The 27,303-nt window shown below is 43.7% G+C and overlaps 1 protein-coding gene across 15 annotated transcripts in view; it reads right to left on the minus strand.

Moving 5' to 3' along the window:
- baz2ba (bromodomain adjacent to zinc finger domain, 2Ba) overlaps nucleotides 1-27,303 on the minus strand; it is a gene marked incomplete at its 3' end in the record, with an annotated part of 77,656 nt that overhangs the window by 40,891 nt on the left and 9,462 nt on the right. For all 15 annotated transcript variants that reach the window (XM_079555808.1, XM_079555810.1, XM_079555813.1 and 12 more), the window contains one exon: nucleotides 20,656-20,698. The remainder of the gene's footprint in view (nucleotides 1-20,655; nucleotides 20,699-27,303) is intronic.

Here is a 27,303-nt window from a genome sequence, read left to right on the forward strand (position 1 = left end):
AGATAAGAGGAGTTCAGTCTGAAACCACTTATTCAAGACCATCACTTACTGCAAGGTCCGGGTTAGAAGCATTCAGACTGAAAACTACTTACTACTTACTTTCCTGGACTGACGTGAATGAATGCCATCTGTAGTGGAAAAAAAAATAGTTCACGGCTCGCTTTTACTTTTGCGCTGCCATTTTAAAACATCAGGCTTTTGTGCCACAAACCCTGCGGACAGCGGCTATGACGCAGTTCCCATATTTTACCAACAACAACAAAAGCATCAACGAAAGCGCTTATAAATGTGCCCCTGATCAATCAACTTTACAATGGGATCATATGAATTGATAACCGATGCTGTTGCTCCAATGTGTCCAAGTTGTTTCTCTCCTCCCGCACGCCCATCCCGTGCAGCCTATATTTATTCACCTGCTTGTGTATATTATTAACAGCTCATTTGGCTGTCAATACCGCAACACAAAATGGCTGCTCGCATGCTTGGCTGTGTTTATTATCTCTTGAGCAAACCCCCATCTTCTTAACACCTTTCCCTGCGACCTCTCTCCGCTCGCTCTCCTCCACCGCCTCTTTCTCTTTTTTTTTCTTCCTCTTTTCGCCCAAATCAATATTAATAACACAGGCTCATAATGGCGTCATTAAAGAATGGTCGGCTCTGTGTTGGAACAAATGCAAAATCCCCAAATAAGGTGTGAGAAATGCATGTTTGGAGCAGGACGTAATCTGAGGGCATATGTAGGTTTATAATGGAATCAAGAGAAAGTCTTAACGAGCGTCGAGTTTAAAGCAACAATCTGGCAACCTAAGCTCCGACAAGACAAAGATCTCAGAGGCAGTATGTGACTCGCCTGAATTCTCCTTCACGAAAGCTTTACATAAAAAAAAGAGCTATGTACAGACTCCAAAACATAGACTAGATGGGAAGCAGTGTCACGTTTTGCAATAATTGTCAAGAGAGTTTTGATTCTCTGGTAAATGAAGTCACATAAGGAGCAAAGAATCCACTACAATTACAGATTACTCACGGCTACGCCTGAAATGGTAAATGTTTCATAAATGTCCCATAAAGTTTAGCATCGCAGCTTTAAAGGCTTTTCTAGGCAGCAAGAGTCTTTCAAATCTAGTTCAAGGAATTTTCCCCCTTTCTTCCTTACAAAACTCTCCCTGAACTAAGAGATTTCTGGGTCTTCTCACTTTAGCGGTCTATCCACAAATGTATTCAGTGATATTTTTTTTTTAGGTCAGGAGACTGTGAAGGCCACGGCAAAACCTTCAGGCTGCACCTTGATGAAATCGTGGATTCTGAAGTCTATTTACCATCATTACCCAATTTGTTGAAGCCGTTTTTTATCAGCTTTTTCGTCAGTATTACGTTTTTCTTCAGAATCTGTTGGAAATTAATTGAATCCATTCTTTGCTCTACCCATAAACTGTTTCCTGTTTTTTTTCCCCACTGGCTGCAAAACAACCCCAAAGGATGATGGATCACAGATGCTCTTTTTTTGAAATTCTTTATCAAATGAATACAAATTCTGATCACTTTTGCATCGCACTGTATATGTATTTGTCATCAACAACTCATTTCCAGATTCAAGCACAGCTAAAACTCCAAGCGCCACTTAAATTAGGTCAGAATAGCTTTACGCTGTTTTCACTCACTTGACTCTTCATCATAAAATAAATAATTAGTAAAAAAATATTAATCAGAAAGCAGTCCAAGACCTATAGAAGGCATCTCTCCCATAAGCACCTTTAAAGCTATTTTTACACCGCGTGATATTTTTAGGCCCGATCGGAATATTCTAAATATCTACGTGCGGCCGACCCTTTAAAGTGGAAACGTCACGCGGCTGTGTTCTTTTGTTCAAACAGACACTTTACTTAATGTTACACATGCGAGGGGACCGGCTGGGAGAGAATGGGCTTGTATTGACTGAGGAGGGAGGCAGAGCAGCGGGCAGCCAGCCACTCTGTTCTGCTCCACTGCAACAGACACACACACACACACACACACACACACACAAACACACACGCACACACACGAGAGGCGAGTGCAGCAGGTGAGGAGCCAGCACATCACAGCGCTGCCATTTTTCAGTGTCTTGCTCAGGGAGAAGCGCTCTGACATTTTATGAAGCACTCTGCAGAAATCAGCAGCTTGTAATGGCGGCTGGACTGTCACTGCCTTCCTCCCCGTCGCCACTGCCGCCATCCGACTCGCTTTTAAAGATAGGATCGGGCCACATTAGCATAATCTAATCAATTTCACAAAATAGGCTTTTAATTACAAAAGAAAAAAAAGGAGCTTGTCTTAGTTTTTGCTGAAGCCGTGGGTGTCAAAAAAAAAAGAAATCTTAAATCCGACAGAGAAACTGTTGTGGTGTTTATTAGTGACTTTGAGATTGGGCCATATTAAATTAGAGCGAGCTATTGATCACTGGCAATGACTCAATAATATAGAGCTATCCACAAACACGGACAAGAACTAGGGCTGAACAGTTTAGAAAAACATATGATGGGGATTTGACAAGTTATGGCAATTCGATTTTAAGATTTTAAAAACATGATTAAGATCACGGTGCATAATTTATTTCAGTGTCATTCTTTTTAGAGCATGTTTGTAGAGGTCTAAACTTCAGGGTTAGACGATTTTACACATGATGAAACTCCATGGAGACAGGATATTTTGCTGCTTACAAAAGTGAGAAGCTATTGTACTGCCTGAATAATTGGACTCATTTCAACTCTGCTACTTAATTGTGCCGTCTTACCAAGGATAGACAATGGACTAAACCAACTATTGTAGAAATTTCGACACCAAAAACTCAGCGCTGAAGACACTCAATCAGTGCCTAACAACAATGGGCAATCATTAAAGTCACTTTAAAGCTGAACTGGTCTCACTCAACACTGGTTTGTGCAGTAATATCTTGGCTTGGAGACAAAATGCAATCCTGAACATTAGAAAACATGAATGTCCCGTGCATAAACCCCACACTGCCACGGCCTTCAGTCAGAGTCGTGTTGAGCCTGACAGTCCCGGCGTTGAGCAATGATTAACAGCGAGTGACTCTACAAACCGCTGCTAACGCATTAACACAATGTTTACATTAGCCGGCGTTTCATTGAAGCCATTAAGGCTACAGCTAGGCCAAGAGTCGGGAGCTCAACCCTGTGGCCTGACAATTTACAACCATCCCAAAGCTTGGCAACTGTGCCCCGAACTTTCACCAACGCCTCACATGGGACAGGCAGATTTATAGGAGGGAAAAGTGCGCCTTAAGGAAACGACATGATTCCACTTGAAGAACGTGGGCTGTGTCAAGGCCAAATCTCAGAGTGTGGGCTACGCTATAAACCTTTGGACTAAGCCGATTTCATTAATGTGACATTAGCATTTGTAATGAGAAAGGGGGGTGCAGCCCTTGGGACATCTTTGTGCCGTTACAAAAAGACACACATCTACCCTCCACATGCGCCGCCCACGCACCCAAGGCAAAAGATTGGAAACCAGACACCGAATTCACCGAAACATGATGGCACTAATCACCAACAGCTTCAAATGACAAAAATATTTGCGTAGGATCTTGAAAGGCAATGTGTTTTTTAATATTTTATGTCAAATTCTCATCATATAACCCGAAAATACGCAAATGACACATGCAGACAGCAGATTGTGGAGCAGCTCTTTATCAAGTTTGGCATGTTGTAAACATTTTGCACTTATACTTTCTTTCTCTGTAAGCGGTGGATAAACCGTCGAGTGACTTATCAGGCTGTTGCAACTGTCCTGGCATCAACATGTGGCTCAGGGCTTTGACCAACTGCCCTGTTTATGTCTGCACTCCTTAGCCCCGTCACTGCTGGTGGGTGAGTCAGAGCTAGTCACTTACCAATGCCGCAAACAGGAGAACAACAACCCTCTCTAAAACGTGGTCCAAAGGCGACCTACTTCCTTTGTCATATCTTTTAAACACGAGGAACAATTCTGCACAAATAGCATGAACTAAAAAAGTAACGCCGTGTCCCGAACGATTACGGATGAACCAAGAGCATGAAAGGAGATCGCTATCTGAAGAAATTCCACAAACTTCTGAAAAAAAAATCAGCCCAGTGTTTTTTACAACACTAGTGACAGTTGCTGCGATCATTACGTAACTTCCCTCGGTCCAACAGCTGGAAACCATGACGATGAAGACACACACTTCCTCTTTCCAAATGTTAAATGGAGGAGCTCAGTCAAAGGCGAGGAGTCACTCAAAATCCAATGGACTGAAGCAGGAAATCATTCCAGCACATGCAATGTTTTTTCACACTCTGACACACCAAACTATGAAATAGAAATGATTTTCCTAATTGACCTTTGGGGAGTACTAATTAAAATATATAAACTTATGAAAAAGATGTTATATAAAGATAGAGCCCTCATATAGTGTGCACTGTTTAATATTCATTATGAAATATACATGCTGGGGTTCAGATGACACAAAAACATCTATAATTCTGTATTCTTTTAAAGCAGTACTAAGTAACTCATGCCCCTAAGCGCCACTGCAGGTGTCGTAGCATGTTGCGGTTTTTTACTCATTAATTGTCCGTGAGAATAAATACTACGCTGACAGAAAAGACAAAGGGAGAGAGGGATATTGTGCATCCAATTACACAAAGGAGATCATTTTCACTTAAACTTGGCTGTAAATAGTGTTTAAGTGGCGCTAGCCAGGCTAGCTTTGCCCGTTAGCCTGTTAGCTTCTTCTTTGTGATTTTTGGGGCCTCCGACCTGTAGGCGGGGGAGATGAAAACCCCCCCAATCATCCCATCAACACTTGTACTATCCCCAGAGGGACTACGAAAAGGATTCATTAAGGTTAACAAGTTACTTAGTACTGCTTTAAAGGAGTTTGGGCAAAAAAGACATGTTATTACAGGCCTTATAGCAGATTTTATTTTGTTTCTTAACAATGAAATAGTAAGCATGTCCAAATTCTTTACAGGGGTGAGTTTTGCACATGTCACACCTTTCTGGGAGCAATACTGTCAAAGTAACATAAACTACCAGTTCACAATCGATAAAAATGCTGTATGATTAGATATACAGCACACAAAGATATATTCACAAATGCCTTTTACCAAAATATCAGGTACAGAGCCCTGAAGCTGTTTATCTGGACAAAGTATTGATTAACATGATAAAGTACTGCTGCCTTCTGTTCATTTTCTGGAGAATGGAGGATATCAAAACGACCAACAATAGAACAAACTTTAGGAAATCAATTGTCATAACACAGTAGTCAGGTCTCCTCTCATGTCAGCTCACCTTTCCACCCTGTCCAGGATACCCCACACCGCCCCCCCTTCCCCCGCTCGAGTACAAATACTCAGGACCTATCCTTTTGTGCAGAGCCGGGTTTTGACACGATAACACCGCCGTAGGTGGATGAGCACGTCTCCATAAATACTGTCCACACCCAGCATCCAGACACATTAGCCGCGGCAGACAGACAGAGCGCCACCATTATGTCACACCGGCTTTTCATGTGTAACTCTATCCCTTCCTCACACTTCCTTACGCCTCGGCCAATCGCGGGGCAGCACTGCAGGTCTCGCTTTGTTGTTGCCCGATATAATTTAAGGAGGAGCGTGCCTGTTTTGATGTTTGCATGTGGATTCCTCATGTGGAAACGATAACTGCCCGGGCCTGTTGTTGAGCAGCAGCGTCTCGCGTCCGGGAGCATCAACATCTGAGAGAGAAGACTGGAGTATGAATAGCTCAACTTATACCAGAACCACATGCTTTTCAGAACATGTCAGCTGACGTCAAAGCTACAGTTGGTGTTTTTTGCATACTAAATCCTAACAGAGACATGTTAATTTGCTGATTTCAGGGGACATTCCTTTGTTCAGGCAAAACTATATCTTCCTCCACTTGCACAGGTTGCATAACTAGTTAGTTCCGATAAAGAAGGAGACGCCAAAAAGCTCACTGTAGTTACTTGTCCCCCGTGAAAGCATATAAAAAAGAACACCATAACTTGTTGTTGTTGTTTATCAGCCCTCCAATGACATTTTTTAAAATTTTGACGCAAATAGGCAAGTTACATCTATTCTGGGAGGTCAAATTAAACTCAACTAGCATGCAGGTGAAAGTATGCATCCTAAATGTCCAGGTTGATGTGGATTCCTTATGCGGAAGCGCTCACTGCCCGGGCCTGTTGTTGAGAGCAGCAGCGTCTCACCCACTCGCCGCCCCCTAGAGGGAGACCGCTGCTCGGGGTCGAAAGGCTTGAAACGCAGGCTTGGATTACAAATATGACTCATTGTAAAAAGGAAGAAGAGAAAGAGGAGGAGGAGGGAAAAAAAAAAGAGACAGAGGGGGAGGTGTACGGAAGGGCCCGCTCTTTGAAATCATAGCAACATCACAGGCAGGCAGAGAGAAGACCTGGCGTTTGCACACACCTGCCAAAGACAGATGTTAAGAATAAATCAGAGAAGAGTGGAGGAGAAGGAACTCCGCAGTGCCGTACCTCTGCTAACTCACTACAGAGTGCCTCTAACCGGAGAGCAAACAGCTGCACATGACAACACACAGGCACTGATGAAAGTAATGCATGCACCTGACGCGAATACAAAGCCTTTCCCAGTCTATTTTCCCCTTTAGTTTAATATTTCCCAACAGTCGCTCTGAGTGTTGAGATGTTTATGACAGTATCGGATCGTCTGAATGGCTCGTTAAAACAAGAGCCTCTCACTGACTAGTTCTCAAATGAAATGAGTTACATCTTCTTTGAAACGAACAGATTCCAAAGATTCTTCTCCCTTTCAAGAGCGGTAAATCCCATCACCAGTCGCTCCCCTCTTCTCAAGTGCAATTGTTCCTGAACTCTTCCTGCAAACGACACGCAAAACAAGTCACAACATGGCTCCGAGTGGCGAGGGCGGTTTGGGAGAGGAAACAGTTTTTCCCATTGCTGACTCTGAGAGAATTTTGCCATTTTTCTCGGTTTAAATATAGCTGAATCGCATTGTTTTGGATGTGTACAAGTAGCTGGGGATTCAACGCGCACACAAAGCTCGCCAGTTTAAAGCATTCATACAAACAACGTGCTATTTTAGGGATTTGTGGTTGCTTAAACAGAATCTGTCCTACATCCTGTCTGTCAATGCGGCACACTTCCTGATTCGAGTTGCCAAGTGTCTTAAATATATCATTCAAATGCTGCTATTGCTGCTATTTGCGGCCGGGTCTTTGGGCATCGTCTTTTTTCACTGTTTTCTTTTTTAGCCGTGTCGTCAAACAGGCTGAGGGAGTCAAGATGGGAGCAGTGGAAGCGTGCGCATCTGTGTGTAGTACTCAGGTTTTCACAAACAGACACCCTTCACGCTCTGTGCCAAAAACAGGATAAAACAGAGTTAACTCGCAGTGCGCTGACATTATCTGCTCTTTGCTGTGAAAGCCAGGGCCTGAATGCTGAAAATGAAACTAGAACATGCGAGGCCCTGTCACAGTGAATAATGTTATAAATACGGCTAAGCAGAGGAGAGGTGAGTGTGGGAGTAAGCTTTATTCCATTAAAGCGCAATGCCAAGTCTTAACCCTTAAAACAAGTTAACGGACCAGAAAAATAACAAGGTTCTGCAAAGTAATAATCGCACTTACAGTGTTTTGTTTAAGAGCTTAACCAACACCAAACATGTTTTCTCACTTATATCTTTCCCTTCTAAAATGCATAATAAAAATGAAGTTGAATTTATTTGTGGTCTGAGGGGAGATTCATGATTGAAGTACTTGTCATATTTAGATCAACACAAAAATCGCATGAACTTCTCATGAACTTCTTTATTTGAGCTATATTTAACCAGGGGAGTACAGGCCATAAAGGGGATTTTGTACATGTTTTAGTTGTAGGGGAAACAGGAGGACCCGCATGCAAACTCCACACAGAAAGCCACCGATGGGCTAGGGAAGCGAACCCAGGACCTATTTTCTGTGAGACGAGAGCGCACTGTTCACACTCTCAGGAACAAATCGGACTGCATACACACATTTGATTTTTCAGATACTGAGCAATGGGGCATAGAAACAAAGTAGGTTAGGCCAAAGCTAAATATTCCCAAATGCTTTTAGGCTTTTGAGCTGAAAACGAAGATGAAACTGTCAACATTGTGTGAGCTGCTTTATTTTGTTGAACTCCTGAGATCCTTTTTGCTTTATTCAAGTTTCCACTGCTATGGAGAGACGAAAGTAAGAGAAGCAGAGGTCCCTGTGACGATGATGATTGTAACATCCGTGACTCAAGAGGTCAGGCGGCTCATCCAGGCCCCGGCCATTAGGGGGTTAAGGGGATGAAACCAAGTGTGAAATGTGAGAAGACACGCCAACACGGTTTCTCAGGCAACAAACAAGCGAAGGCAACAAACTTACTTCTGCAAGGAACGTGAGGTATGTTCATGAAGGAAGGAGGAAAAAAAAAAAACAGTCACGTAATGATTCATATGTGGGCAAGATGGAAAAGGACTTAGCGAAGCTCTTTCGACTGGCCAAGTTTAGACATGTTAATCAGTAATAGCCTGTTGAACTTCAGACGCCAGCAGAGAGCGAGTGCGTTTGTGTGTCTGGCAAGTCCGAGCGCTATTGGACTGGGCAAAGCAAGAAGAGCCCAACAGCCCAAGAGATAATCCATCTGGAGCGTTTCCTCACAAACATACGGAGGGAAGAAGAAAAAAAAAACGCAAGAAAAAAAAACGCAAGAGTTTCGTTTTTTTTTGTCTTCCGCCCACAATAGCTATTAATATCTTTCAGAGAACATTCATGCTCCTGCTCATGTCCCACTAAGGACTGGAATTCCTGCAGTCATCTCAAAGGAGTTGGAAAAAAGGCAGGCATTTGCACAAACTCATCGCAAGTACTGACACTCAAGAATGGAGGACGCACTTCTTCTGCTGTGTCGCAAAATCAGTGTCTTCAGCTGTTTCGGTTAAAGCTGTGGATAGATGTTTGAATAACAAAATGATTTTGAAGGCTTTTTATTAAATCTGACAATGCCCTCATTACATACTGGTGAAATATATGGAAATTCACTTTAGCTTGGTTTCATTTACTCTGTCTTTTCATATTTTTGTATAGTATGCCAATCCACCCACAGAGAATCATATGCCAGTAAACTGCTCGTGCAACTAGAAAGAAAAAAAAAAAAAAGAGGATGGCATTAGGAAGAGCATGCGGTGTGCTAATCAGGAAACCTACATGTAGCGACAACATTTCTAGGACACTTTCTGCCTCTTCATCTTGTTGGACCAGATTTAAGTAAACTCGAGTGACACGGGCAGGTCATCCCTCGCAAATGACAAGACCTTTTTAATGTTTGCATTATTTAAACAATGATTGCTTTCCTTTTGGCGTGTGCGAATAATTTACTCCAATATCAACGCGGACTCCTAAATAATCACTCTGCCTACCTGACAGCTATTGTCCGCGCCAGCGCCCAAAAAAAAAAAAACATGTTAAAATGACAGCCCTGTAAATGGTTTTAATTATAGTCGACACAGATAACAGCCTCTGGAAACATCAACCTTTTCTTCAAGCTCGCCGCAAGATTCAAAAACATAACAGTATTCCCTGAAAAACGCCGCCGCTGTTGTGGCGTGTATGTGCGGGCGTGCGTGAGGATACAATATTCATTTTGCTGCAGGAGGACAATCTATGCATAACAATGAGAGGCGCTAATGAAATCAGCCATCAACCTGCGATACATACATATTAAAGCAGGACCTCGGAGTGTCATTCGCTTAGTGCATCATTTGTTCCCACTCCTTTTTTTCCCTCCGCGCTGCCACATGACCTTTAGAGTATGTGCCCCCCCCCCCTCCTCACTCATTCGCTCACGTCTAAAAATAGGAAGTGTACCTGCAGCATTGTGGCGTGGCGCATACATGTGTGAGGAGCCTGACAGCACACCTCATCGGGGATTGATCTGGGAAATTCACCGCCCAGCATTCTTCTGCTCCCATATCTCACGTGGAGGTGCGTCGCTAAACGATTACAATCCAAACATTTGCGGCGGCTATCTTGAAGGAAAGAGTGGCATTGTTTACTCGGACTGATCAATGATTTATGTACAGCATTAGCTTTTGAGTACAAATACCTAGCTCTGTGATATATCCATAGCCACAGTCCATAAAGCAGAGACCAAGAACTCAAAAGATTTCCAATTGTATCTGTTTGATCCCAAGGTAAACAATTCATATTTTGCATAACATTTCAGTCAGCTTGTGACAAATGACATGCTTCCTACAGCTGAGCAATTCATCAAAAATAATCACGAGTGACATTTACATTCTGTTTGACGTAATCCAGGCATATAGGCAATAAGACCATTGCAATCAACCAAGATTAGGGCGACATTTGCACAACACGCAAGGAAAGAATTTCATGGCAACTACAGTGCCTAGTATCTAAAAACAGTTTATAACAGTTTATGAGCGAGGGAATACTCAAGTGAGCTAAAATAAACAGGAAAAAGTGACTGTATTCAAGAATAGAAAGGAAAGGTTATGTAATCCGGTTATCTAAAAGAACCTAAGATGAAATTGGCTTAGTGAGTGCATGACATATCGACAAGAATAAACAAGACAATAAGCAAGTTGTAGTAAAAAAAAAGAACGTTTGAACAATCACCCACTGACACTTGAGGATCATAAATGATAAGCACCGTCATACCCCTGTAATGTCATCTTATCCCAGCTGCCAGTGAGCCACGCTCCTCCCTCTCTCTCCTCTCTGCTCCAAAGCCCCGGTCTCTCTGTCTTTCTCTCCCCCTCACGCCACCACCCCCCACGCGCGCTGCTGCCAGGGAAATGGATCCCTCCAACCTGACAGTGGCCATTTTGAGCCTTCTCTTGCTCCTCTCCGGCTTCCTGGTAAACAATGGGAGTGGGATAATTGATCAAACAGCCAGGGAAGCCTCCGAGCAGGGGAAGGTCACCGCCCGCCAGCCCGTCTTCACTAAAGAGGGAGCGGAGGGGGGCGGGAAGATATATGTGTGTCAATATGTGGATTTGTCTCTGGGTGTGTGTACACGCATGTAATAGGACACGCCGGCTGTTTGTTGGAGCGGGATGGGATCAGCTGTGGCTTTGGAGGAGGAGGTCAAAAGAGAAAGTTTCCCCCTTTTCAATATATACTAAAAAAATCGGATGCCATATTAACTCAGTGGTGCTGATAAATGGTGTCTATCCGGGCAGTGACAATAACCACTAAGAATGGTTTGAATCGCAATAATGATCGTGAAATGCCAGAAGTGGGATGACATAATCTACAGTAAAAGTACTGTGACCCCAGGGCAACCTGTGGGAGTCAAGTGCCTTACACTCAAGCATTTACTGGGTCACCACAGTACAATCATGATAATATTGACCGGTATTCACAGCCCTCTTCATTCATCTTAGTTTCTATACAATCTATGCAACTGTAATAACTATAGGATTTTTGCATTCAGTGGTGATGGTCAGGGCAATAGAGAAAGGGGTCTAGGGAATGCACGGTGTCAATGAGTGCACACAATGGAGTATGTCTTTGTATATGGCCGTTGTGTCATGCGAATTAAAAAAGGTAGAGGGAGACAGAAAGTGGTGTGTGCGAGTATGTGTGTGTGTGTGTGAGAGAGAGGCGCGGGAGGAGAGGTGCAGAGAAGGGGGGCTCTCTGATGCTCTTGAGCTGCCATTTTTCTTCCCTGACAAAGACTCCATCTGCCACAGAGCCATTTGCTGCCTCCCGAGTCGGCGGAGCATTCGGCACGCCGCGTTCACCTTGATGTCACCTCTACACAGCTCACGGCTTGCTGCTGACGCTGTACACACAATGAAACGCACGCACACACAATCCCCGGCCAGGAAAAGGCAACGTTTCCCAGACATACCTGCGCGAGCTCGTCCTGTCAGCCTCACAGATACACAGCTCGGGGTTGGGACTTTCCTTACTCACAAGATAGAGTGGAGTATCCAGTGGAGACTGTAAAAATAGTGGACCGAAATTGGCTTTTTGGAAAGTTGAAGAGGAAGTGAGGCCTTGTCGTGATTGATGGATAGCAGGGTCGGTCATTCAAGAGATGATTGACCAGTGAAAACTAGTTCATACTGAACTCGAGCTAGCGTCAATGCTTCTTTATTAACGCTAACATGAGCCAGATCTTCGTCTTTGTGATCATTAAGTAATAAGTCATACGATCACAGAGCTTACATAACATTTCCAAAGCTTTCTTATTACAGGGAACTTCAAAGCTACATAAAAACAATGTCCCCCAGCGTCTAGTGTGGCACTGTTTTGCAGTGACGGCTAATTGACAGCTAGATAAATTAGCATGATTGGCTGTCCCTGCAAATAACTTTAAAATATTTGATCTGCGAAATTACAAAATTTACAGTGAGCTTCAAAAAGTTACGCACAACAATGTCATCCCAACGTCTATATAGCACTATTGTGCAGTGTTTGCTAATTGACAGCTAACGGCTAATTAGCATAATGTTGATTTAGCCGTTGTCATTGCAAATAACTGTGAACACAATATTTGCACTGCGCCTTGGCGAGCACAGATCCAGAAATGCCAAAGTTTTGCAAACCATGTGTGAGCGGGGACTGGCAGTGACTACACACACACCCAGCGATAGTTTATGAGTGACATCACGGCTTATGGGTCCACTATCCTTGCACTGTGTTTGGTATCCAGGCAGTGGCCCCACCTCCCTGTGGCTGATATCACCGCGCAACCATCACCGCTTTGTGGGAGTGTCTGCTGGGCCCGAACGACGCGACAGGGGCTGGGGGATTCACACGCCTCTGAAAGACAGCCAGGGGGAGCGAGAGGAATAGGGAGAGTGTGAGAGAGGAAAGGAGAGAGGAAGAGAGAGAAAGATAGAGAGAGAGAGGGAACGATATGGAGGGGGTCGGTAACTGAAAATGAGAGATGGCATTTTAAAGAGGAAGCTGAATTTCACCTGCAATTACCGTAGCTCCGGGGCACATGGCTCGGTTAAGAGACATTTCATTCCAAAGCCACTGCGTCTCACTGCCGTGCGGCGCCCTGAGAGGCGCATAAAGAAGGAGGGGAGCGGGCAGAGAAAGAGTGGTGGAAAAGTCTCCTCTGCCCAAGATGGCCCTCAGCAGATGCCGTGATGAAAGAGAGGAGGCAGCCAGGGATGTTGCCGGTAAATGAAACCCGGCAGAGAGAGCTATAGAGCTGAGGAGGAGCGCAGATAAAAGACACACAGGAGGGGAAAAGGGTATCTCATTCAGAAGGCCCCATCTCAGCCATCTGCACACCAGAGCAGACAGCTGAAGCAGGCCTCCGGACGACCAACAAAGACCCAGTCTGATAAACGCACTCACTCGCACACAGTTTGAGCCGCCATGTGTTGAATCATTAATAAAATTCTTTGTATTCCTCTTTCGATGAACTCCATTTGGAGCCGTAATGGTTTCCCCGAGGCTGCGTGTCCTGGTTAGTTTCACCAGGCGGACTGCTGTGTTTCATAGGAGAAGTGTGACTGCACAAATACAGTAATGAGCCCTCGTTGGGAGCGGGGGGCCTCCTGGCACCACTAATGGCTGCTCTGGACTGCAGCTGTATCCAGGTTACAGCCAGGCCCGGGACACTGGGACAGAGGGGACCGGGAGGGGACGAGGAGGGACCGAGAGCTCACAGTGACTGACCCCAGTTAAGTAGCCGGATTGGGAGTTTGAAGAGGAAAAAACTACAAGAGCTCATAGACTACTGTGTTGCCACTAGAACAAAAAGACTGTGCCTAGCCTCCTCGCATTACTGCCTAAGTCACTGGTTCTCAAACAATGAAGTAAGGTAAGAACCATAGTCCCAAGTACAAAGAGAAGGGACACTTCCTAACTCTTTCAACTGTACTTTTGTTTTGGTCGTTTTGGTTACCACAGAACATGGGCAACATGGGTTGAATACAGCCAAAATGGAGAGTACAATGAAATGCTATGGCAATATATAACCTGCTAATCTCCAAGAAGAGTGTGCAAAACACTTGAATTAAATAAGGCACTCACACACAATAACTCACGGAGCTCGTTACTGAACGACTTGCAAATCTCCTGATAAACCTTCACCCTCGAAAACAACAGTTGAATACCACTGACACAATCAGATAAAGTTCACGCAACACAAGAGTCAGCACAAGATCACATTGTTGAACTGTCTAAGAGTCACACACCACACAATCTTTCAGCACAACAGGTCCGGCAGCTCTTCAAACGGCAACTGTATTGCTCAGACGGATCTCATTTTCATAAAGCTGCCTGAACCTATTTCAAAACACTAGCCAGGAGTGTGTCAGCTAATAGGAAATATGGCTTTCTAAAATGTACATCACAGTCACTATCCCAACCAAACAAAGAGATGATGATGCGCAGTAAAGGCGATATCGGATACCACAATGCATATCCATAACTTACCTTGTACATAGATACACATGTGACTATAGATGGATGAGTGGGTGCAGATTTGTTGCAGACATTACTCAGAGGCAGACAGTGAGCTGCAGATAATTTTTACACGTCTCTAGTGACAGTGGAAGGGGAAATTACACCTTATAGCCGGAGGCGAAAGAATTTGTGCGTCTTGCTGCTTGTCACAAAACCTGAATAGGGTTTCATCAATCCTCGCAACTACTATCACTTTTCAGCTCGTATTCATGAGGCCGCTTTGTTTCTCAGCGTGTCTTTTTCCCGGTGCCCTTTAAACTGGTTCTCTGTTCGATTGGGGAAGTGTTGGAGATAACGCCGAAACATTTAGTACTTTGTACCTGCCTCCGAGCTACGATTGTTAAAAAGTGCAGATTGCCCTGAGGATAGATTTAGCAAAGACATGCTCGAGCATTGCTGTGGGTTTACTCAGCTGTCTTCTTGAGGGTTTTTTTTAGACAAAGAGATTCATTGGAAATATGTCCCGGAAAAAAGGATCCCAATATTGTGCGTAAGGCTGATATGAACTCATAAAGAGTGTTAAATAAGACACTGATTCACTCAATTAAGGATAGAGTAAGGTTTGATTTCATATTTTGCAAGTTCATCCATGTCCTTTAATGCTGAGGATATCATGTGACTCTAGATTGTGTGATACAGATGAAGGTTTATGCCACACACCAGTAGAAAATGGTGAAAGAGGCTCATCACTTGTGGGGATATTCTGGCAATTTTCAGTCACTAAGTTAGTAAGAATCAAGATAAGATTGTTTTACTTATGATTCTGCTCATGAACACAACTTGCCAACTGAGAAGACAGGCTGGTGGCTCGAATCCCTCAAATGCCTGAAAAAGAAGCTCTTGTCTCCTCTTTACCCGCCCCCCTCTTGTCTGCAAAAGCACCAGTCCACACAGAGTCCCTCCCATGGGCCGCGTGGTCTTAACTGCCATCCAGACTTTGGCTTCACCCCCACTGTCCTGCGAAAACGCTGCTCTTTTTACAGACCCTTGTCCCATGAATCACGGCTCGCACCCGGGGAGCCCGCGTCCGCTCAGGGGCTGCCGGCCGCGCCATAATGCCACTGGTCACGAGGGGTCACTCTGAATAGAGGCCCAGACAAAACAGCAGCAAAGGACCCAAGCTGTGAGCGCTCCCAAAGAGAGCCCGGGGAAGAGTGGCTTTCTCTCTTGTGTGTTTGTTGTGAGCTCGCGCGGGGCAGTGTTGGAACACACGGCGCAACAGTTTTGGGTGTCATAATGTAACGTAATTGCATGCTGGTGATTTATGAAACATTAGGAGGAGACCTTTAAACCCCATACATCTCAAACCTTTTAGCCCCGCACAAACCCGATTGAAACGTGAGCTCCCGGGACTTAGCCCTAACACCTATTCCAACGCTCGCTTTGAAACGGATCCACTCATCAGTCGCTTCTGTGCACTCCCCACAAAAAAAAAAAATCAGCGTCAACATGCGAACAGGACAAAGCAAAGTCCGCTTCAGTCACATTAGGCCATCTAAAGGTGCAGAGAGCAGCATAGACTATGAATACCTCAACAATCACAGCTAAGTCTAGGCAATATGGAGAAAATTAATAGCTTTTTTGCTTTCTTATTAAATTCTGAACATGGCCTTTTACTAATACAGCTCATGAGACGGACCGTTTTTAGTCTCTTTTCCAAAACTCGGCCTAAACAACAAATGAAAGCTTTACCATGTACAATACAAAATAGTTCAAATTTTATTCCTCCAAAAAACCCAAACCTGCTCCAGACAACTGTCACTGACGCGAGAGACCTGCAGCTGGTGGCCTAGTTGGTAAGGCTGCTGCGCTAGTACACAGGCCACTGTTTAGGCCTCAACGTTGTAGGTTCGAGTCCTGGTTAGGCTCTTCACCCACTTTCACCCTGTGCTTATCCAGGCCAAATACAAACCCTTTTTTTTGTTTCCAGCAAAGACATTTAGTGCCATAAAGTCAACAACCAACAAAGGCTCCAATAACATTTAAAAGGTTTAATACGGTTATGATTTCCATTCTCAATTTATAGCTGTGTATAACTAATTTGGAATCAATAAAGGGTGTTATGGCTAATTCATGTTGTTTTTAATCATGATTTTAATAGTTTTGAGGATATGGCACAGTTCCAGTTTTGCGTTTGCTGTGTGCTGAAGCAGGCCACACACACACACACACACACTCTCTCTCTATCTTCTCTCCATGATGCCAGCTGTTGCCCTCAGAGCCCCGGGTTTATTGGGTCTATCTGCTGCGTTTATGGCCGAACCGCATCTACCCAACTGTCTTCACTCACTCCACTCACTGTGACGCCGGCCGTGGGTTTCTCTTTGTTTCATCTGCTACTTCCTGTCCTGTGGCCCGTCCTCTGCCCCCTCCTCCTTAGAAGCCCTCCTCCGACTCTGACTTCAGGAGACAGACAGTGCACTATGCGGCTAATATGAGACTGCAATAGCTGTAATGGCAACAATGTGTGGGATACAAGAGGGAAGGGCGAGGAATGGAAGTCAGAATAGCCACCGATGAACATGGCGTTTAATTGGAACGAGTGGTAGTGATCGCTCAAAATGAATATCTGATCAGATGGATGGATGGAGGGAGGGATTTCAAGCAACAAATAGAGAGGCAATTGTATATTAAAGTGAACCAAACAGAGGTCATTTCAGATGGTTAGATAAACAAAGATAGAGGGATAGTGATATATAGTGATAGATGGCAACACATGGCGGGAGATGGGGACTGATCGTGATAGATTTAGCAAAAGACAGACAGATAAAATGGACGGACTGACTGTAGATTTGCAAGAATGTCTGAAACGTAGAAATGAAACAATGTGGGTAAATTGAAACAACAAAAAGGAGGAAGAAAGAAAAAAAAAGGGGGAAATGTTTAAATCCCCTGACGACGTGAAAAATCTCCTGCAATAAAGCTCAGAGCTGGAGTGAACAGAAGGAAGTCGCGAGTGAGGAGATGAAAGCCAGACAAAGTGTCCATCTTGCTAATGCGAATGTATGTGATGCGGATGGAAATGCCTCCCCACAGGAGCCACACGTTGGTGCACATAAAAAGCAGGAGCACCGCTGTGGGGCTGACGCAAGACTATCTGTGTCTCTCCCCTACGGCCGCCTGCTGCTGCTGACCTTCGAGATGTTTTCCTCTCTCCTTCCCCGCTTCCCTTTATTCCTGTCTGTTTCACTCACACACACAGGCGCACACACACACACACGCACACACACACGCCGCCGCCACACTGCAAGTCAGTATTTTGTCATTAAAAGGCATTGCATTTCAAGTTTGGATCAAGCAGATGGGGCTGCGTAAGCACAACTGCTGCTTCACACAGCGGCAACACAGCACCTTGGCTTAAGTACAAATAGTCAGCACATGCCTTACTACTAAATACATGCACACAAACACATCAGACATATTAACCGTTCAGCGTGTGTGCATGTGGGTTTTAAATAAGTCCGTGTACTTTCAAAATAGGCCCAATATCTATGTTTTCAGCTTTCCCCGGTGCTGGGATCCGCGGTTGCGCATTGAAAGACTTCAGCTGGCTCATCGATACAGTGCAGGGAGAGGTAGAACAGACTTGTAAGTGCTACAGTTAATTACTGCTACTGTAATTAGTAGTTAAATGGTCATGCCTTATCAACAAGCTTTAACAGCAGAAATAGTGGACCATGGGATCTTCTTCACTAGGCCTCACCGAGTGCCATTGACTAATTTGTAATTTGTTTGCCGCAAGTAAAACATTTGATTAGATTTCTTTCTCCTTCTCAGCAGACTAACAGGCCAATAAATGAGGACTGACACTGGCATTGCAAACGCGCTTTCCTCCCAGTAGCAAAGATACACAATAGAACCTTAATTTTAACTGAACAGTCTTTGTGTTAGCAAAAAGCCACCACTTGCCCTTTCCAAGATAACCTTTCAAAAGATGTAATAATCGTATAAGCAACAAAAATCTCGTCTTGACCGAGCCTGTTTACTAAATGGGCAGCTGTGTTTACATGTCGCCCCAAATAGGCAGCTTTACATTTGAATAAAAAAAGCTTGGTATTTGCGGACCCGGTCACAGAGTTATCGCGTAGTACTTTTGCTTACATGTTTGCTGGTAGAGCGGCACAGAGCGCAGCCTGTAACCTGAGCGAGGCAGGATTTGTGGATGGCTGCCTTGTGTGATCGCTGTTGTGTGTCCTGGAGGTTACCGAACACTGTGAAAGACAAGGCTGAACAGAGGTATCATCCGCTGTGTCCCTGTTCTCATCCCCATCGCCCTTCCTGACCAACAGCTCATAACGTTTAGGGCCAAAAGAATAAGAAAAAAAAAAAAAAATCATCGGCAGTAGCATCTCAGAGAGTTCAGCGGGTTCATGAAAATCGTGAGAGTAATACAGTTCTGTCTCAGTGCCATTAAGCACGTCTTTCATTTTCTCTTACACTCAACATTTGCATATTCCTTTGGGTGTTTTGCTGCACTCTCTTCTCTCTCTCTTTTTTTTCCCTTCTTCCCCTTGTCTTCCAAGCAACAAATGTCAGCTAATTACACCATCGCTGTTTGGATGAGCTCCATCGTTTCCCCGTGCTCCGATGGGTTTGTTCTCTGTGGGCTACAACGCAGACTCAGGCAGTTAAGCGCTATAGGTGCGGAGGCTGCGCTGCAAAACTCAAACATGCGCCCTCTGAAAAATGGATTCCCCAAGAGAGAGCTCATCAATACTCATCACAAATGACACCAGCCGCGTCCCGACGTAAGATGGCCACCTTGGCAACAACAAGCTTCCACCTGACGACCATTTTGTACCTTTAGTAATCACGCAGTGGCCTCTTCATAATGTCAACAAACACGACCACAACGCTGTCAGTAATGGCAATCGAAAGAAAGACATGTCACAATGCGATTCGATCCACATCAGCCTGCCAACGTTAAACAGCTTAAAGAGTAGCCAAATACCAGGCTTAATCAAATTCATTCATTTGCTTTACTTTGATAACACATTTGTTTAGCTTGGTGATCATTTGGTATCGCTTCCATGTTTTGTTTTGTTTTTGTATTAGCATTTAGCAACAGTTTAATTGCTCTTGTGACGTAGCAAAATATAATAAGGAATGTTCCGCAGTGTGGCTTTAAACAAGTTTAGTTAAAATGTCTGAACAATGATTAAAGAAGTCAGTTTCCATTAATGAGCAAATGGAGCTGAAACAACCACTCATTCATTTTGAGAATAGTATGAGTTTGTAAGATTGCATAATATTTTCATTTGGTTCATCTTCAGTGGATGGGAGAGAGAGAGAGAGAAGGTAGGTATGAGATGCATTTTTTTTACAAACCACAAGTCAAATTCAACTTGAGGATTGGATGACATACATCTGTAGATAAACTGTTAGAGTTAGCTCCCACCTTGAACAAAAAAACCTTCCGAAAGCACGGATAAGGACAGAAATAAAACCAGCAAAACATCTCCTTATCGAGAAAAAAAATAACACTTTCTAAAAGGATGGTCTTTGAGCTCACTAGCAGCACAAGGCCAGCGTGTCAGGGCGAGAAGAGAAAAGTGCAAGTCATTGCCGCCGTGCACAACAACAAACTGCCACCTCGCCGCTGCTTGAAGTGAAGCCTTAAGGACGAAGACGGCTCTCCCTGAGACAGAGGAAGAGGAAACACAGGGCCGCGCGGGAGAGGAGCCAGATTAAAGTGCCACATAACAAACACGCACCACACAATCCCAGATCCTGAGCAGGAAGCACCGCGGGGCACAGTTAACAGCCATTTACATCGGGCAGAGGCGCTCGGGGCACGCCGCTCCGAAAGGCTCAAAGGCTGTTTATTAGGTGTGTATGCTTCGTGCAAATATTCTGATTAAAATGAAAGAAATGTAATTAATTGCTTGATTCACTGAATGAACCTCGAATTTGTAATGTAATCATAACAACTGCTTTTCAAGGGGCTCTTGTTAAATTTAATTGGGGGGAGAAAACGCACAAACACACACACGTACACATGCATGCTCTTTCACTGAACGAATGAAAATCAAATTAGGCCTGAAACCGGAGGAGTCTGCAAGTTTGGCGCCATCCGTGTACAGTGGTGTGACAATAAGACAACGCTGTGTGTGTGTTTTTTGTCAAAAGCTGTGCATAGGAGTTAAATGTACTCACTGTTCGAGATGTCTTCAGCTCTTTGACATCACTGCTGCAACACCTGGGAAAACACAGAAGGGATCAAGTTAAAAATACACCTGCGCACGTGCGCCTTTGATTTGAAGGATTTGTTTTTTGTGTGATTGTGGAACACTATGGCTGTCTTTTCTCTTCAGATGTAACTTAAAAAGATATAGCCCGGGCTTAAGCATTTGTGGTCCAGACACATCAAACAGCGGAGTACAGTGACGTCTGAGGCGCAGCTGTGGCTACACTTACTCACACAAAGATATTCGCACACAGGCCTCTTTCTTCTTGCAAAACCTGTTTGTGAGAAATGGATCTAGACACTGGAGCTTTGAGAGTGAGGATATTTTCCCCAAACACAAGACAGTTCTTGCAGAGAGAACCCAGCCCGGCCGCTGTTCTCACGCCCAGCGCTTAGGTATTGTCTCTGAGGCCCTCTACAAATCCAACACAAACTGCCACTCGCCTGTTTATGATGACACGCAAGCAAACACGCATTACCACTTTTACATTTTCCAATTAACAAAGATACATCATAATTAACTTGTGCAATGCAATAAGCATCAGCGACCTGTGGCAGCACGTTCAGATGACTGGTTAATACTGCAAAATGTCATGCTCAAATTTCCACTCTCCGTGAACAGCACATCGTCTACAAGACAGGAGTAAAAGTATTATCTGGAAGATATTCAGGCCAACATTGTTCTTACAAATAGTTTGTTCTTAAAGTTTTGCCTGATAAAATAAAGAAAATTAAATTCAAAACAGCGTTGTTGTCACTGCAGTGTTTCTCACGTATGACTGATGAGACATGAGTTTTTAAGAGTAAAAATGTCACAATTATTGTCTCTATTTAATCTTATAACAGTGTCAATCAAATATAAGCTTATGTATTAAGATATAGGATATTTGCAGCACAATCAAAAACAGATTTAAATCTCTAAAATATAGAGTATTCCATTTCCATCAGTATCTCCTCTCAGACGTACAGCAAAGGCTGGGGATGTTGCAGGCACACAAACAGTGCTACAGCGCGTGTGGGTGGCTATCTAACAAGGTTGTGTTGACAGTAAACACATCCATCTGGTCAACGGCAACAGAATGGAGTCTCTGCTCCACCAGCACAGAGCGCTGATGTTTCCAGCTCGTGTCTGCTCTCACTAGAGGAGCTGGACTCCACACAAGGCACATTCGACTCTGCCCCTTCCAATGTGTTTCAAACCACTCGCCAGTTTACTGTCTCTTTAGACTGTGAACACGCTGCACTTGTTGCTCATACACATCTTGAGAATTTGTCACAGTGCGACAAATGTGTTGCTTGTATTGCCAGGATTCCAGTTTTACCCAAAGCACCGCTCTCACACAGTGAGGTGGGGCACAGTGAACATACTTTAGGTTCAATGGATTTGAGAAAACACCTTTGAGGCAACGGTGTCCTCCCCCTCTCACAACAACAGGCCTTGCTCACCTCTTGGATGTTGGATCTAGTTCAAGTTCACTATTTTTTCAGTGAACTTTGATCAAGAAATAGAACCATCACTTCTATCTTTACAACAAATATTTTCCCTAAACTATAAATATAAAATGGTCAGTTTAATCTTTAACCTTTCTTTGTCTGAATATCAGTCCAATAATGATGGGTAGCAAAGAGGGCTGCACAATATATCACTGTTATTGCAATCATTATGTGAGGCATTATGTGAGGCACATTTTTTTGTCTGGATCGTCCTCAGTTCCTTTCTCACCTGGTTTTGGTCTTGTTTTAGTACTTTGAAGTTTTCTTTTGACACAATTGAATGAAAAAAACTGACGCACTTTGCATTTTTGTTGATTAAATGCATCATCTTTAAATGATTTAGCAAAATATTCCAAACCGTTACCGGTGATGATTTTCTCTCATCTTGCACAGCCCTAGTAACAAAAATAGATATCATCTCTTGAGCTGCCATTAGCAACATGCTACATATCATATAAAAGGCGCTTATGAGGTGCAATCGAGGCTACGCAGCTCAAATTTCATGTCTATCCCTGTGTCCATTTGATATACAGTCTATGGCCTGAAAAGTGATAAGAGGCCAGGACAAAAGCTTGGTCTGCAGTTTCCTTTGATCTCTCAATTTCTAGATTTACTGCACAATTTTCCTCTGTCGTGGCGGTTTGTAAATCCTTATTTTGCGGATCTCTGATGATGGCTGCGGTCAACTATTACTTAGAATATTTGTTTTCCAGCGAGCGGCCCATCTTGCCTTGGGCTCCATGTTTCCGTCAGATAAATTCATAATTCATTTTGCTTGCACTTAAGTATCTCTAAACGTCACTTGTTGAAGTGAGTGCATGTGAAATACACTGGGTGCCCTGCAGACGTGTTTGAGTCGACAGCACACAGCACTCCTGTCACCACTGAGCACCATCAGCCGAACCTCGCTGTTGACGATAATTACAAGAGCTGTGATCGAAGTGTAATGGTGGAGATACACAGACGCAAACACTTTGATAACTCATAGGAGCGATGATGATAACAGAGAGCCAGGTAAGGCCGGATTCATCTGCAGCTTTTTCATAACGGCCTATTAGCACATGATTAAAGGATCTGTGCTCACAGGGCTTCGGCACAGAAAATGATTTGCCAGCCACGAGGCAGGTGAATTACACCGGATAAGAAAGCCACGGCTGTCTGCCGTCATTTTCCCCGCCACAATCAGCCAGTTAGTCTATTAACCCTGTATTACTTTAAGATCTTAGCACTTTTCATCATTGGCAGGTACTTTAAATATTCATGTTTACCCCAGACTTATGCTGTGCAGCGCAGCAAGACAGATATTTTATACCCTGGTTAATAGTAGGACTGCACAATTAACCACAATCTAGATCACAATTTGAAGGGTTGTAATTAGCAAAGACTGCAATGTAGCAAGTGAAATATCCTTAATACAATATACTGTGTCCCCACGGAGTCACATTCTGTTAAAAAAAAGAGCTCACTGTCATTTCTTCATCTACAAACATGTTTTACATTAGCTTAGCACTTCATCTCAAATGTTAGAGCTCCAAGACACTTTAATGAACAATTGCAAATCAACTTCAGCAAGCTTGAATAAATACATATCCCAAAACTGTACAGCTCAAGTTTAAGATGTTTACTGCGTTATTGCGTTATATATCATGTAACTTACTGTGAACCTCTGTGACCTGTGATTTAATAGAATCCAAGAGCAACTTCAGCTAAATCTTGTGTGTACAAGATGTAAAACCCCAAATGTATGTGATTATATCCATCATTACTGCCTTCATTATTTGAGTGTTGCTCTCCCGAAGCTACAGCACAAACAGAGGCACAGAAACAGTCGGCCGGGTTATAATTAGCCTGTACCTGCATTAGCCTCGAGGCAGGCTCACACATGGACAGACTGCAGCCTCTCAGCTGTGTCTGCTGCCTCAAGAGCCGCCTTCAGTTTCCCACAACTTCTCCTTAACTCAGACAAATCCTTTCAGGCCCTGAAGAGGTACAATTAATCAACAACATCTGCACAACAAACAAGTGTTTAGGTTTCTGCGTCTTGTCCACAAAAACACACCGTAATTAAATTTCAAATAGTGTAAAATTAGAGCGTTCAATGAGTTTGTTTGGCAAAGGTGAATAGGCAAGCAAAAACAGTACTGTAGAAGTAAAAAAAAAAAAAAAAAGAGTCATTAAAACTATTACCCAAGGCAAGAGGAGGCAGGTTTATTTGAACAGCATCATTCTTACACAAAGCAATTCAAAGTGCTACATAAGCTACATAAGATAGTCAACAAAACATAAATAATCATTAATAAAATGAAGATTTCCAAAGCGTAGAGGGGAAGTACTTTCAGCTGCTTCATAAGATTGAAAAGTTACTGTCACAGCATAAAGACATGTATGGAGTAAACAGAAGTTGTACTCCACACGTAAAAGTAAAACAACTGAAGCCAAAATGTTACTCAAGAGATTTGACAGACGCTAGATAAAATGACTATAAATAATTCCGAAAACTATTTCAAACCACAACGAGATGAGCCACTGAAATCCATCAGCCTGAGCGCAGTCAACAAGTTCCAAACACGTCCATGCTCCTCATCTTGTTAGTTCACACATATTTGCACTTGGAGACAGTACTTACTAGTGTGTACTCCTAGTGTACACCTATTTGAGATTGGGTAAATTCCCTTGCTTGTGAATATTTGATGGCTTGTTAGAGGCGCACCGGGCCCAGTGGGAGTGGAGACTTGGCCGCAGACATTTTCCTCAAGCCCCTGAACAAAACAGGCAAGTCTTGACAGTCCGTCCGCCACACAGTCGTCGCACAATCAGTTGCAGGAAACCAATCCCTAAATAGCAGTGATTCATCTCTTCATCACACACACACACACACACACAATGTCAGCACACAGCACAAAGGCTCTCTCTCTCCCTGTGTTTCCCAACTCGTATCTGCCTCTACCCCTTCCCCCCGTGTGGTCTCTCCAGCGGCTTAAAATAAGTGCTTCTTCCAGCTTTTCCTTTGCCCCGTGATTTACTGGCAGTGTTTAACTCCGGGGCAGCATCCTTTATCGTTACATGATCTGGGTCTAAAAGCTGACAAAATGGATTCACTCGCCCAGGTACATTTGTGTAGAAGAAGAGTACGTTATAACTATAAAGTGACTCATTTACAGAAGAGACTGTGGAGGCAGCCTGTAGCCGAACTTTCACTCCCATATTCTGAAGGCAAGCTGAGCACTGAACTGGCGTTACAAATGATCATCTGATCATAAACACTATGCTGCTCAAAAAGGTATCAAAGGAGCGATAGGTGAATTTCAGAGGCCAGGTCAAAGTGTCAGGAGGCTGTCAAGAGGCGTCTACATGCATCTATGGGAAACACTGAAGTATCATGGATGCTAGAAGACAATGAGAGCTGGTGAGGAGAGTGAGAAACGTTTGCCAAAGAGCAATCTAAAGTGTCCCAGCTCGCCAGGGCTGTGTACGCGTGTTTGTCATTGCACTAAATGGTTTCTTCCTTTGACTTGATGGAGCAAGTGGCTTCTCGAGGGAGTGCACCGCACACAGAGGGAAACGCTCTGGGACTGCTGCAAAGCTCAGAACATTAGAGCCATCCATTTGCGAGATGTAGAATGTGTACAGTATAGTTATATATATATATATATATATATATATATATATATATATATATATATATATGGGAGTGTGCGGGAGGGTGTGATTGTGCGCATCCCTCATTTTGTGTGACCATGAAAACTTCTGCTCTTAATGGCACGGAGCCCATTGCTGCATTAGCCATTCCACTTCCCTTTTTGCTGTCCTCTGCAGGATAAACCTCATTCATTTGTAGCTCAGATATGCAGCCAACCTGGACTGGTCTGCTCCGCTGCAACAGAAGTGCTGTCAGCCTGATTTTTTACTTACCGGAAACAAAATTATATATTTTAGCAAGTTTAGCGAGAAGTTAGCAAAGGAACAATCTCTTTCCGTGTTACAGAGGAGAGTGCCTGATGTTATGATTACCCACACATTCAACATGTCACATCCATCGACTACTTTCAGAACCATTTTGCTGTTTGCTGTCTACCTGAGCAATTAGGTCAGATAATTGATTTGATTATTGCGACAATTCAATGCAATTCAACACTATACAAGGTTAAAGGAGATATTTTTTCTCAACACTGCAATAGATGGCATCACCTGACATCTTTTTCCTGTGATTAAACTAAACATAGGGACAATGTACCTCATACATAACCTCTAAAGAGTTTGCAGCTAACTTCCACTGTTGAACTGTAATGAAGTGTTTGTGATACAGCACGTTTATGATGTTGGCTCTCATCATCTTACTCATAAACTGGCTCTGAGGGAAACTAGGCCAACAACACTATAATTGAAAGGTTCTTTCTGGCGCCTGAATAAAGGTTATGTTTTTCATTGTGTTCTTCATGTACATTAGTTCTATTGCATACGTGACAGAAGCCGTAACCAGGTGAAGGTTAGTCGTGTGTCCTCTGTCAGATCAGGGATGAGTTAGTGATGAGTGTGTGGAAATCGCTGTTTTCTGGCATTAATGGCAGGTGGCAGCACTAGTGTCCCTACTGTTAGATCCACTTTGTATTCCAAGTGAGTGTAATGTTGCACCAATGGAGATTTTAACATGAATGAAAGGCCTTCTCGATGCTTGCTCTGTAACAGTCAACCCCAAGCTCATTGTTTCTAAGATTCATCGTTGTTGGTGATGTCATGATGTCTTCATACCACCAAAGTCTTCATCGGCGATTTGTTAAATGGCCGGAAATCAAAAACATTCTTTACGTCAAGTTTTAGTACCGACATGTTTTACCACCGGGCCCCTGTCCTTGGGCTCCGCGGTGGCTCCTAAATCTCTCACGTGGGCGCTTTCTTCAGGATGGGAGAAACAAAGCTGGTGTCAAGCAGACGGTGATATGAGCACAGGATGTGAGCAGGACTCTGGCGGAGGATAATCAGAGCAGCAGCGGGCCACAACACGAGCAGGAGAGGATTGCGGCCGCCTTGATGATCCATAAAGATGACGTGTGAAGGTCAGAGGAGCCGTGACAAACACAGCTGTCACGTCCTCCTCCCTGCGCCGCGCGGCTAACGGCCTCCAA

This window comes from Gobius niger, assembly GCF_951799975.1.
Source record: "Gobius niger genome assembly, chromosome: 4".
NCBI lineage: Eukaryota > Metazoa > Chordata > Actinopteri > Gobiiformes > Gobiidae > Gobius > Gobius niger.